The sequence below is a fragment of the Hibiscus syriacus genome, unplaced genomic scaffold, assembly GCF_006381635.1.
Source record: "Hibiscus syriacus cultivar Baekdansim isolate YM2019G1 unplaced genomic scaffold, ASM638163v2 tig00001674_pilon, whole genome shotgun sequence".
Classification (NCBI taxonomy): Eukaryota; Viridiplantae; Streptophyta; class Magnoliopsida; order Malvales; family Malvaceae; genus Hibiscus; species Hibiscus syriacus.
This window is the reverse complement of record NW_024061880.1, coordinates 535444-551051: the sequence shown is the minus strand read 5'-3', so window position 1 is coordinate 551051 and position 15608 is coordinate 535444.

Genomic DNA, 15608 nt, shown 5'->3' with positions numbered 1-15608 from the left:
AATATATTGAAAGCAGTAGTTTGACGCGTAATTTTGGAAACACGTCCTTGAGTAGAGAAGCTCGTGGTCATTAAAATCTTACTAGGCACTCTCTTATAGACATGGAAGAGGTACTGCATTGATTTGAATCTTCCAATGGATGTGATCGTCAATCATATGTTTGTTTTATTTGATTTGCTCAAATAAAGAGGAAAGTTGTGCTTCGACTTTGCCTTGCCCATGCACCCGTGTGTTTGGAGTTTCCAATGTTGTGCTACATTTATTATGGTTTTGGTGGACTTCTCCGTAGTGTGTCAAGCCTTATTAAGAAACTGTATATGAAAGGGATATATTGAATACTATTTACAATGGCTGATACATCATTATATAGTAAACACTGCTACTCTTTTAAGCTAACAGCCTCTCTAACTGACTAACAAATTTTGGCGCCAATGATAACTAACTATAGCTAGTTCTGTTATAATACATGCACGTTCATAGCAAGCTATAGCCTAACATTCTCCCTACTCTTTTCATTCTCTTCTTAAGCAACTCTACACCCCTGGCATCACACATATATTGTGACGAAATTCCTCAAATGCAGACTTTGAGAGAGGCTTTGTAAAACCATCTGCTATTTGAAGTGCAGCTGGTATGTAGTTGATTTTCAACAGACCTGCATCAACCTTCTCTCGAACGAAATGAATGTCAAGAACTGCAGCCACTACTCCTGTGTTGTCACACCAAACCACTGGCTCCCTCCGTTGTTGAACCCCTAGGTCTGCAAGCAAAGAGCTAGTCCATGTAACTTCAGCAGCTGCATCAGCAAGACACTTGTATTATGCCTCCGTCGTGGACCGAGACACCGTTTTCTGTTTCTTTGAGCACCACGCAACAAGACATTTCCCAACAAACACACCATGACCAGAAATTGATCGTCGATCATCTATGTTTGCTCCCCAATCTGCATCTGCAATAGCTGTCACAGACAATTCCGCCTCACTTGCTTGGAACATTAACCCATAATTCACAGTTCCAACTAAGTATCGAAGTATACGCTTGACTGCAAGCCAATGTGTTTCTCGTGGTGCATGCATGAATTGTGCCACCTTTCCAACACTGTAGGCCAAGTCAGGACGTGCATGGCACAAATAGAGCAAGGATCCAACTATGCTGCGATATTCACTCGCGTTTGACAACAGCTCCCCAACATCTTTTGACAATTTCGATGCCAGTATCATTGGTGTAGAACATGCAGCTGCACCTGTCATACTAGTTTTCTCAAGCAGCTTCACTACTTCTTGAATCTCACAAGACGAGCGTCCAGTGATGATTATGTCATCAACATATACCAATACATATATGTCACCAGCAACTCGTTTACAGACAAACAGAGACGAATATGCTCGAGATGCTGTAAAACCAATCTGCACGAGATTGTCCCTGAGCTTAACATGCCAGTTCCTAGGTGCCTGGCGTAAGCCATATAATGCCTTCTGAAGTTTGCAGACTAGAACAGATCCATCTTCGGCAAATAGCACAAACCCTGGTGGCTGTTGCATGTACACATCTTCAGTGAGGTCTCCATTGAGGAACACATTATTAATGTCAATGTGCCTCAACTCCCAGTCATTTGATATCGCTAGTGTCAACACAACATTAAGCATAGAAAACTTAACAACTGGGTTGAACGTATCAAGGAAATCATACCCTGGAACTTGTGAGTAGCCTTTTGCAACCAGTCGCGCCTTATAGCGATGTATGGAGCCATCTGGATTTCGTTTCAATTTGAACAATCACTTACACCCAGTTGGAGTATGCCCTTATGGTAATTTCACCAACCTCCACGTGCCGTTTCTTTGAAGAGCATCTACCTCAGCTTGAACTGCCTCCTTCCAATTAGTCGACTGCAACGCCTCTTGAATTGTGGAAGGTGTATCATTGTCGAAATGAGTGGAATATGCTTTAGGTTTAAAGACTCCACATTTGTTGCGTGTTTTCATTGGGTGATGATTCCCTCTAGTTGATAAAGTAGTTGATGTACTCGGTACATTATTGGTCAAGTCCAATTCTTCAATCACAGGACTGGTACTCGCATTATTCAAATTATTTGCACCAACTATATTATCACTTTCACAATTTACATCCGTTGAATCAATAGCACCCATATCATGAGTGCGCATCATGCCAAAAGGTGTGTCCCCATGTACATTATAATGCTCCACTCCAAACGGTGATTCACGAAGTCGTAACCGGTTTTCGTCCGGGCACGAATTTTTTACTTGGCGGGAAAAGTGATATGAATAAATGGTTTTTAAAATAATTTGGGAGTCGCCATCGGCCTTTTGGGTCAGGTAGGTCGAATACCTAAAAATCATCCTTTAAAAGAGTTTTTAAGAAAACATCAATTAAAAGATAAACTGATCTGCGTTTTAACAAGAAATTTGTTCTTTTTAATAATAAAAAGGGATCCGTGGTCGGTTACGTTTAGGGAAGGATTAGCACCCCTACAACGCCCAAAATTGGTACTTTTTAATTATAAATTGTCTTTATTATTAGAAATTTAAAAATTCAAAGATATTTTTAATTTATAATCCTATTTTATTTCAATTTATTACTATAATTTAAAAAAAAATATTAATATATATCTTTATTTTTATAAATAAGATATTTATTTACTTAGAAATATCAAAAAAGGGCTTCTAGTTGCTTTAAGAACCTTCCTTAATTAATATTAATAAATAAATAAATGTTAATAAAACATTTATCTAAAAATAATTAAAATATATTAATATATGATTTATAAAAATATGACATTTATTTATTTAAGAATATCAGAAAAGAACTTCTAGGTATTTTAAGACAGCTCTTTTCTTAGATATTAAAAAATAAATACATATCAAAATATGTTTATTTTTCTTAAAAGTAATTTATAAAATTAAATTTATAAATAGGATTTTTATTTAATAAACAAATAGAATAAATAAATATTATATATATTTATATAACTTAATAATAATAATAAAATAATCATGAAGATAATAATTTAAACATATATCAAAAGTAATAATAAAATAAAATAATAATAATTAAAATGAAAGAAATTAAAAGTAATAATATTAAAAACTATTGGATCATATTCATAAATATATGAACTTAAAATGTAAAAATAATAAAACTTATGGTTAAAATTAAGATTATATAAAATTTAATGATCAAATTATAAAATATAAATATTTAAGAGACATGGTTAGAAATATCATAAAATATAAATACTAGTAGTGTAATTAACCATTAATTATTTAATCGGTGATTAAAATAGAATTATTAAAATTATTAGGGACTAAATGTGATATTTACCTTAAATATATTATTTAATACTGGTAAGGACTAAAACATAATAAAATGAAATTTGAAGACCGAATTAGAACGTTCAGAAGTTAGCTTTAGTGACTAAAATGGAATGTTACAAAACTACGATGACTGCGGAAAGGGTTTGGTCAAAAGCAAAATTATAGATATACCCCTCCCCAAAATGGCGTCGTTTGGGAAGGGGTATATATTTACCCAAACGGCTGGCCCGAAGGGCCAGCATCCTCATTTCTCTCGTTTCTCTTCTCTCTCGGTTCTCTCTTCAATTCCCTCATCTGAGGGAATTCCGGCAGCCGTACTCCGGCGCCGACTACCACAGCCGGCCATCGTATCCGGTGGCCGAAAAAAAAAAAACCTCAAAGGATAGATCGGCACTACCCAAAACTGTTTCTGCCCTCTGTTTCCCTTAAAAGGTCCCGGATTTACGTAGATCTAAAAAACTACCTTCGATTTTTCGGTACTCCGGCGACGTTTGGTATTCACCAGCGAGGTAAGCTATTTTTTCTCTTTTTCTCGGCTGGTTGTTGTTGTTGTATATGTTGTTGTTTGCTCTCGTGTTTCTCTGTTTTCCAGGTTACCCTCTCTATTTTTTTGTTCTCTCTGGTTCTTCCTCTCCTTTCGTTTTGCAGGATCCGGTGGCTTTTATAGCCACCACAGAGCCATGCTCGGACCGGTCCAGAGGGGGAAGTTCGGTGAGTCACCGAGCTATGTGGTGACTCACCCCATAGTCGTGACGTGTGGGGGGCAGCTGGCTTATGGAGGCTTCTGGCGAGGCGGCAGCTTCGTGGCTGTAGCGGGTTCGAGCATCTGGCAGCTGACCGTCGGCAATGGTCGATTGGAGCACTTGGCAGTAGAGCGTGGAGGCAGTGGCTTCTGGCGAGGCGGTTGCGGCAGTGCTAGGGTTTAAAAACCCTAGTTAAAACCCTAAATATTTAGGATTTCATTTTGGTCTGGGCCGGTTGATCGGGCCTGTATTGGATTGGGCCTCTGATGTAATTTGTAATATATATATATATATATATATTTAATAATAAATAATAATAATAATATATTATATTAATAATAATTATAATTATTATTATAAAAAATTAATGTCTACAGCTGCCCCTCTTTGCTCATTCTTGTGTTAACAAGAATAGAGTAAAGACGAAAAAGACAATAATTTTTTTTCATTTGGCCTCTATTGAGTAGGATGAAAATGTTTGAAAACATCATGCACTGAAGGGCTTACAGATGACCTGAAGGTTTTTGAAAACATCAAAAAGCTCCCGAAGGCTTTTTTGGAAACATCATGTACTGTAGGACTTACAGATGACCCTAAGGCTTTGAAAACATCAAAAAGCTCCCGAAGGCTTTTTGGAAACATCATGCACTGCAGGACTTACAGATGACCCTAAGGCTTTGAAAACATCAAAAAGTTCCCGAAGGCTTTTTGGAAACATCATGCACTGTAGGACTTACAGATGACCCGAAGGCTTGAAAACATCAAAAAGCTCCCGAAGGCTTTTTGGAAACATCATGCACTGTAGGACTTACAGATGACCCTAAGGCTTTGAAAACAACAAAAAGCTCCTGAAGGCTTTTTGGAAACATCATGCACTGTAGGACTTATAGATGACCCGAAGGCTTGAAAACATCAAAAAGCCCCCGAAGGCTTTTTGGAAACATCATGCACTGTAGGACTTACAGATGACCCGAAGGCTTGAAAATATCAAAAAGCTCCCGAAGGCTTTTTGGAAACATCATGCACTGTAGGACTTACAAATGACCCGAAGGCTTGAAAACAACAAAAAGCTCCCGAAGGCTTTTTGGAAACATCATGCACTGTAGGACTTACAGATGTAGGAAATAGTTTAATAAGTAAAAAAACTAAGGAAATCGTTTTCTTACTTTTCAACAATTTCATTTTAGAAAAGATAAAATGAGAAATTATGGAAATCGTTTTCTCATTATTTTTCAAAATAACAACATCAAAAAGCTCCCGAAGGCTTTTTGGAAACATCATGCACTGCAGGACTTACAGATGTGGGAAATAGTTTACTAAGTAAAAAAACTAAGAAAATCGTTTTCTTACTTTTCAACAATTTCATTTTTAGAAAAGATTGAATGAGAAACTAGGGAAATCGTTTTCTCATTATTTTTTCAAAATAACATGTTGATTGGGTAAAATGCCCCAATCTCAAGATAATGCTCATTTTTGTGGATTGCATCCATCTCTTCTTCAGATGTTTGCATGATTCCTGTATTTGTGGTTTTGAATACCTTCTTCGTGTAAGGTATTTTTTACCATGAATCTTCTTGTTCTTCCGAAGATCTGTAAAACTTCATGTTTGAATGCACTCAGATGTATCAATGTAATGCATTGTCTATTGTGTAAATGATATTCTTATGAATGCATGAATGTTGATGCAATCTTTATTTGACTTCAAAGTGGTGAACTTGGTCTTCCTTCACTTCATCATTTATTGCCAGGGTTACCTCTGGATATCAGTGTAGAAACTTATGCTATCAAGCTTGTATTTCTGTAGAATCATCTGATCAACTTGTATCTTTGCATCTTCTTAACTTCATTTAAGTCTCAGAAGAAATGTTTCATTTTTGGAACTCTTGCCGTAGTCAGAGCTATGACCTTGATGTCCCATTTTATCTTTGGTAACACCGACTTTCTTTGTCTGGACTTGTGTAGAAATCCCATAAAGCTTTCATCTTTGAAAAGAGAATCTATCATCTTTAAAAAAGAATCTTTCATCTTTGAAAAGAGAATCTATCATCTTTGAAAAGAGAATCTATCATCTTTGAAGAATGTAGATGTAGATATGCCTGACTCAGCAGGGATTAATTAGGGGAGTAGAGTCTGTTCTGATTTGACTCTTGAAACACATCATAAGGAGAATTTATCTCAATTCCTTTCATATCCCCATATTTAAATCAAATCTCGAATAAGGCAACTTGGACCATATCATGTCGAGATACTTAACAACAACCTGTAGTTCAACCTTAGTTTCTTGTTTGTTAAAATTTCAGCTCTCCTTCTGCGGAAAGAAATCTTCATCATATCTCAACTTATAATCTTGAAGTTGAAGAAGACAAACTTCATCTTGGATCAAAATGGAAACCATATGATCACAACATTGGTTCAACATCAGAATAACTGGTTCGTAAAACATTTGACAACACATTCTTCATCTCATGTGGTTTCAGCTCAAATGTTCGTAAAGCATTTGACAACACATTCATCCTTTTTTTGTGGCTTATGCCAAGATTTCTCAATCATTGAATCTCTTTGCATGGTGTTCAAAGTTTTTGTATGAACTCACAAGACCATTTGAGAACAAAACTCAATGTAGATTCAAGTGTGATGTTGGTATGACCAAAAAGTTGGTCAAATTCATAAGATATGCTGGTGTCGAATTGAATAGAAGACACTAATTACTCTTGATATCATCTCGGGCAAGGGCAAATGTAATACTGATCACGTTTTCTTCTGTAATGAGCATTGTAGGAATTAGAAACACACCCACTATAAGAGCCATGTATGGAAAGATATCCGTAGAATTCTTGATGCTGGGGATGAAACGCACATGATAAACCAAATAGATGAAAACTCAGTTCAGTCTAGCTGGCAATGATAACCCCAGTAACATCGGGGAAGAGCAATATACATGAGCTTCTCTCTTCAATGTCATCAAGTAAACAAAACTGATGTGAAAAATAGCTTCGTAACCTCAACAGTATGGTTGAAACTAACTGACAGGAATCTCAAAGAAATATTTTCAATTATCACCGACACACAAAAGCCAAATTTAGAGTTCAAAATCTCGAGGAACTAATCCTTGATCGAATAGTCTACAAGGGGACCATCTTTATTCATGCAACCATGATGTAGCTTAACAAAGAAAACATGTCATGTGACACATGGTTAAGAAGATTGGGTATTTGAAAACATATTTGCTGAGTAGATATTTGTTCGACAACAAGACCCTAATGCAACTGCCTGATGAACGAAGCAATTATGTGTAGTCAGATTGACTGTTATTGTTTCACCATTTTCATTCTTCATATTTTTCTGTCTCATTAGAAATATCTGCTCAAGTCAATGATTTTTAACACATGATGATGTGGGCCTTCAGCATGCCCCAGCATTTGCTAATACAAATATTCAAAAATGCATCAACAATCCTAATTATGATTGAAATGGGCTTTCAACATGCCCCGACATTTGCTTCTTGTTAATTTGGTCTTTCAAAATGCCCCACATGGATCTGTCTGAATGAACATTTAAAATGCCCCAACATTTGCTGATACAGATGTTAAAAGTGTGCTTAACATTACTTCTTGTTGAGATGAGCCTCCAAGAATGCCCAAATATTCATATTGTTATGAGCCTTCAAAATGCCCCAATATTCTATTTTTGGTTAAAAATGGACCCTCAAGATGTCTCTCTAGATTTTCTGAATTGGGCTTTCGAGATGCCTCAATTTTCTATTTCTGGTTTACTCTCGACGTATGTTTGATTGAAATGTCATGATCCCCACAAGGTCCAATTTTGACAATAAACTATTGTACGTACTTGTAGCTTTATTCGTGCCCTAAATCTGTTTATCTTGAATACTCTCATTCTGGTGTCACTAAACAGTAGTGTTATCAAGTAACTGAACTTCTCTTCATGTTGTCAGAAATTTAAAAAGTATTCAATCATTCTGACAGAAACGTCTGAGATATGTGTCTTCTGAATGAGGTGACCATTTTCTGTATCTGGAGGGATTTAGTCAGACAGAGCGGTGAAAATAGCTTGGTAATCCGTTCCAGGCTGATACAGTGGCTTATCATCTTTCCAGTGAAAGCCATCTTGAAATATACTTTTCTGTGGGAGAGAAACCAATTTATGCAAACAGTAATCTGATGCAATAGCAAGACTACATATACAGTGGTACAGGCTTGTAAAAAATCCACACCCATGCAACATGTTGATTCTGATAACAACTCATTTGATTATGAAGTAATATTTCAGGATGATTCCATAGATATTGATAGTTCTTCTGATATTTAGGAAATCCTGAATTCTGATTCTAATGAGGAGAGTAAACTGTTATACTTGACAAAAATGGGATCCTCAGAGGCTGAGGCTTCAATAGCCATGGAGAGATGTGGTCCAGATTCATCAATTGCAGAGTTGACAGACTTTATATGTGCTGATCAAATGGCTAAGGCTGCTGACGTACTTCTTCCAGTAGAAGGTAAGAATTCATTATACAATGACCCTAATAACAAGCAAAGACGAAACTCTGGCTATGATTTTTTTGAAAAGGAAGAAGCAGAGGAAGCTTGAAAAGAAGCTTCTTAATGAAGATGATCATGCAGTTCATCTTTCAATTCCAATGATTGGTTCTGGGGTTCTTATCGAACAAGATCAGATAACTCAAAGAACATTTCCAGAAGATGCTATTGGGTCTCCTTATTTCTACTATGAGCAAATTCATCTTTCAAATCCAATGATTGGTTTTGGGGTTCATACCAAATCAGATCAGATAACTCAAAGAACACTTCCAGAAGATGTTATTATGTCTCCTTATTTCTACTACGAGAACGTGGAACTTGCTCCAGTTAATGTTTGGACTGGAATATCACAGTACTTATTCGATGTAGAGCCAAAATTTGTAGATTCGAAGCATTCTCATGATGTTACACTGAAAATAGGCTATATTCATAATCTGTCAATTGAGAACAGATTTCCTCTTATTCTGCTTCCTCCATGTGCCATACATGATGCTTTTCCATTGACAAAGAAAGGATGGCCTTCCTGGGATCCAAGAAAAAAGTTGAACTGTTTATAAACATGTACAGGAAGTGCCAAATTGACAGAAAGGATCTGTAAGGCTCTTGAAGCTTATGACAATGAGCCACCTTCGAGTGTCCAGAAGTATGTTCTTGATGAGTGCTGAAAATGGAATCTGGTATGGGTTGGAAGGAATAAAATTGTTCCACTTGAACCTGATGAGGTGGAAATGCTTTTAGGTTTCCCTAAAAACCATACATGAAGAGCTGCTAGAGACATGTTCTCCGGTGATATCAATGTCCTGTCTTTTTTTTTCTGGGATCAGTGATGCAGAAGTTGCCTTTTACTGTCTTGGCATACTTTTGAAAACAGATGTGCAAGAACTCAATGATGATCGGTTGGAGCAATTGATGAGTAGATTTGTCAAATTCGACCTTGTTGTCAGTGGCATCCAGCGTAACAACCTTACTGGAAGAAATAAATATCATCATGATAAACTAGAAGATTTTTGTTGGTGCATTTTCTTGCAATGACTGCTACGACAGCTGTCTCTTCTGCTGCTCCAATATATCCCACTCTTTTCGAATCATGGAACGGTTAAGTTGACAGTAAAACTGGTCATCTTCAACTTTTGAAATCCTGTAACCAATGTTACCCTATATAAAAGGCCTATAAGGGTAGATTTTGCTCCAATGTCTTATTCTGTGCCATAAGTCCTTAAATTCAAATTCAGAAATCTTTCTGAAGGACATAATGTATATCATCTTGACAAAGAAAATGATCGGCATAGAAGAAGTAGCAATGATGTATCAAGACTTGAGCCAGCATCACGGTATTACCAGAGTGCAGGTAATGACTTGTTCATTCCCATAATATATCTTAATGGGACTTATAACTCTGTGATGTAATCTTCTAGAGAACAAGGATTAATGGCTGGGGAAAATAACTTGTCTGGTGATGCTTATTACCTTCAGCATGAGATAAATGATAATTTTTCTTGATGAATTGCTAATAATGTCACAGGAGATCGTTACAAGTTCAATTCTCCAGACTTTCTGGTTTCTTGGGCCACTTGTTTCAAGAAAGTGAAATACTTTATCATTTTAGCATTGTTTTTTTTTCTTCTTTTTTTTACAACAGAGGTAGAATAAGCAACAATTGCTTCAAGGACCTTCTCCATTTGAGACTGTCCTGTTTGAAAATGTTTTTCCTCCTTTCTTTATCGAAGAATGAAAGAATTTTGTAAAGTATTACCCTTTCAGGTTCACAATATAATCAAATCATAAGCAATGAGTTTAATGAATATCAAATAAATCAACTACACTTTTAAATTATTCAAAAATCATAGTCCTATGGCAAGTGTCAAAATTATTAATTGATTTGAGGTGTAGGTTGATTTTGGTAAAGTAAGGTCTCTCAAATTAGTCTAGCATATATGTCTTTTTGGGTTAACTTGAAGAAATGATTGTTATGCTCATCTTGTAGAGATACTTCTTGTGTCTGACTCTCAGGAACATCTTTGGGATGCGTGGTGCTTCATTAAGAGGTTAATATCGTCTCTTATATCGTTGTTGCACCATTCAATATTCGAGCCGACTTTTTTAGGTTTTCAACTCGAATCTTCCTTTGGTTTCAATATGTTATTTAAAAATTTACATCTTGAACCCCCCTTTTATCATTTTTCATATCATACATTAAAGATTTTAAAAACCAATTTTTGCAAATAAAAATCAATCTTGAGAGGTGAAATGAATTTTAAAGATATTCTCCATGTATGATTAAAATGGACTTTTCAGGTACGTAACGTAGGCCATGGCTTATGGTTACGAAAGAAATGGATAAAAAGGCCCAAATAAGTGTTTAAGGGTAATCAAACCAAAGATCAATTCATTCTGATGTCATCAATCTTGACTTGTTTAACTTGGATCTGCTTTGTTGGGGATTTTCCCATCATCTGGATCCCTCTATACTGCCAAATTTTGGATTCATTTCCATTTTCTCCTATCTTCAGCATTTCTTGCTCTTCTTGTTTGTACTTGATCAACCTTGTAATTTGAGGCTCAATAAGTCATCATCTTGATTCAATTTTTCTTTTTTTTTTCTTTTTTCCTTTTTCCTTTTTTTTTTTTTTCCTTTTTTTTTTTTCTTTTTGCTTTTTGCTTTTTCCTTTCTTTGCTGGATTTTTCTTTCTTCTTTCTTTGCTGGATGAGTATAATACTTCAATTGCTTTGAGCACCTCCTTTTCCTTTTGCATTTTGGAGATTTTCCATTATTCTTAATTGGATTGATCTTCAAGCACTCTGTATTTGACATACCTTGTAGTTCAAAACTTTCTTGACTTCATGGAAACTTGTCTTCGTAATAAAACTGTATTGACAATCTTTATTCTTGTGGGAAAATATCCTTCACTTTACCCCCCAATGTGGAGGGTGATCATTGGTTAGGGTTGAATCAGAAGAAAAATCATTTAGGCTCAAGTGGGGACAACAAAGGATATATATATATATATTAAAGGATAAATGAAACAATGCCGTTCGTCATCTCATACACAGAAACCTTTGTAAAAAGAGGTATCTCCAGGGGGATGAATATTCAAGATTAATTTTACTTATATGAAAAATGTAATTAATGCATGATATATTTATTTCAATCAATCACTTTCCCCTTCTTCTTTGAGTATGTCCTAATCACTCGAAATTATCATCAATAAGTTGGTCCATGATGCCTCATCTCGTCTCTTCTTGAAGTAAAATTCACGGATAATTGAAAGTTTGGTTCTTTTGAGGTCTTTTGGTTTATGATGGTTTTGTGTTTGGAAGGATAAATGTGTGACTCTTAAAGTCATGTATATGGTGGAAGGTAATATCATCAATCAACTCTATCCGATAAGGTAAACATCTAGAGTTGATGTCTCAAAAACAAGTAGAGACATTTCTTCAGAATCTCAGATAAATGTAGTGTCAGGATTTGGTTTTGGTAAGGGTAGAGTAATTGGCATTGGATGGGATATTGAAGATATAATTTTACCACTTGCCAATAGATCTATAACTCTTGAAAAATTAAAAGAATATTTAATCTACTTGATACTCAATAATCTCAAGATCAAAATTTGACTCCTTGCTCATAACCATAAAAGAAACACATATTTATTTATTGCACAAAAGGCGGAGAAAGGAACAAAAAACATATTCAAACAGGATGCTGAAAGTAGAAAGGTACTACAGTGGTAGATATCAACTTCCACTTGTTTATGCATCATGCCTCATTATTCCTATGGTGTTGGGTATGTAATAGGATTAGGGTTCTTTTCTTCATTTGCCCCCCATTTATTGATCATTTCTTGTGTCAAAACCCCTTTGTCAACAAGCATCTCAATTTCTTTTAACAGTGGCCTACAATTGCCTGTAGAATGCCCCTTTACCCCCAGGTGGAAATTACAAACACTATCTTGATCATAGCTATGAGCAGAAGGGTTTGATGTCACTTTAGTTGGTCTTGGTGTGATGTATTGACCTTTAACCAAATGAGGATACAAGTCTGAAATGGAAGTTTGGAACACTTCCAAAGTTTTTCTTGATCGCATGACTTTCTTTGGTCGATCCGAACAGTTACTTGCTCGTTTTATTTTGCAATTGCGAGGACTCTGGATGCGACACTCATTCACATGATCAACTTTTGCTTTTTGATCCGTTGGGCTCCTGGATGTGACTTTTGAGTTTTCTTTATTAATTACATTCTCAATTAAATATCCACTTGTCACAAGATTCTCGAATTCCTTTGTCGGATTTGCCTGCATTAACTCGAAGAAAGGCGATGGAAGGGAATCACGAAACATACGTGATATTTCTTCTTCTAATATGGGAGGTTGAACTTGTGCTGCCACTCCTCTCCATCTTAAGGCATATTCTTGAAATCTTTCATTAGTTTTCTTCTTTACTCTTCAAGATCCATAAGTGTTGGAGCTAAGCCTTTAACATACTGATATTGTCCCAAAAATGCATCAGCTAGATCTACCCATTTCTTGATCTGTTCTTGGGTCAACTGATTATACCAGACTACTGCTGGGCCAACAAGGCTATCATGGAAAGAGTGAATTAACATATCATCAGAACTTAAATATCCTTCCATTTTTATGCAAAACATTCTCAAATGGATTAAAGGACAACTGGTTTCTTCATATTTTTCAAAATTTGGCATTTTGAAATCATGGGGAATAACCAAGTGTGGAACAAAACTGAGCTCTCTTGCTTCTAATTCTTTGTGGGAGGTATCAACACTTTTCATATTTCTGATTGTTTCATCCATCTTCTTGAATCTTTCCTCATACTGTGAATAATGAACAAGGCTATTCTTTGGGTTCAATTGGGATGCCCCAGAGGGTTTTACCATTTTTGTCTCTTCAATCTGATAGCATGGTTACTTTTTAGCAATTATGTCTTCTTTATCAGATTTCATTAACTGAATAATTTGATCTGATCCATCTGGTACTGAATCTGACGCTTCTTTCCTTGTATCCCGATGTAACCCTGTCAATTGTTCTGGCCACTGGTCTTGTAGTCCCTTATAAGATTGCTCCATTGTTTTCATGATGATAGTAAAGTAATATGAATGAATGGTCTTGGTTTTTACTGTTACAGAACCTTTCATGAATTATTTATAGGTTTTTATAATTAAAGTACATAACAGTACTTAAATAAAAATGTGAAAAATGCATAAATGAAAAAATAAGAATGCAAAATGTGCAATTCAAAGGCAAACATAAAAGTATGAATGAAAAATGAAAAATGCAAAGATGCAAAATGAAAATGCATATATGAAAAGGTGTTTACTCAAGAGTGATCATCTTAGAACAGATTTCATTGAACACAAAAGTTTCGGTACATCAAACAAAACTTTTACATGTAGGGAATAGCTTTCACTCCTAATTTCTCTATTTCACTTAAAAGTCAAACTAACTTCCACTCATACTCAAGTGTGGAGTTATCCATCTGCTTTAATTCTCTCGTGAAGCCAGCTAAGTCCACCAGCTTATGAGCCACATTGTTTGCTTGAGCAGCAGCTTCATTCATGACATTGTCTTTTTCCTTCATCCTTTGTGTCAATTCTCGAAGTTGTAAACAATGTTGTTCATTTTTTCTTGTTAGAGAATCTTTGTGTTCAAAAAGTTATCGTACAAGATCTCCATAATCATCTAAACATTTCTTCAATGTCTTGTTCTTGTCTATAGTGGCTTTTAATTCAGTATCAATCTCATGCTGATGGATCTGATATGATGCTTCCATGTTGGTCATAGCACTATTCAACACTTGATTTTCAACCTGACATCTTTTCAATTGACTGATAGATGCATTGCGTCTTTCTTTCGCAACTCGTGAAACCTTCATGTATGTTACAGTTCTTCTTCAGTTTGGTGACCCCTGTTATCCACTCTTCTGGGGTGTTCCCTATACTAGCATTTTGAAAGGCTTGACTGACCTTTTGGAAATCTTCATGTATGCTTTCCATTTCGGTGCTCAATTTATCGTTTTGATCATTCAAATGACTTATTTGGGCTTCGAGTCTCAGCAAATCTTCTTCCTTTTGAACGTCCCTCCTGATGCTCTTACATTTGAATACATTTGGTGTTGATCTGGCAGGATCTTCAGTTACCAAACTAGGTTGATCATTTATCATAAACTGCAAGATTCCCTGATCCAAAAGACTTTGGACTCGACGTTTAAAGGCAAGACAATTTTCAATGATATGTCCTTGAGCTCCGGCATGATATTTACAATAAACGTTGATGTTATACCAATTCAGATACGGAGGTTGGAAAGGTTTTATATAATATGGATCCACTTCTCGTGCTTCAAGTAACTTCTCATACAACTCTTTATATGATATGGGGATAGTATAAGATGAGAACCACCTTTTGTCTTGGATTGAACCTGAGTTTTAGACGTCGGGAGCAGACTAAACTTTGACAATTTCAACTTGCATGATTTCTTCTCATCTCTAGAAGCTTTTACAGTGGTCATTATTTCTTTGGTATCTCCAGACGATTTGTGAATACGAATGATGACTGTCTGTAATTTCTCAAGTTGGTTAAGATCCGAAGTCCCTTGCGTATCTGATATTGCAGGGTTAAGTTCATTGAGCTCTCTCTCTTTCTGTGCAAGAATCTCTTCTCTTTTGGCCAAAATAGATATTCTATCCATCATCTTGGACATCTGCTCTCTTATTTCTCGTATCTCCTTTTGCTCTTCAATGGGCATACGATCTTTGGGTGCATAGCTCTTCTCTATCTTCAGAGTTCCCTCAGGATGTCTTTTCTTGGCCGCATCATATTTTGTTTGATCATAAAACTTTTTGTCCATTTACGATTTCTTTCCAATATGATGAACAGTCTTTCAAGTCAACACCTTTTGATTATGCCATGATCGTGCAATGCAAACAAAAGAAATCAATATGAACAGATTAGAGCAATGTAACATGCATGAAA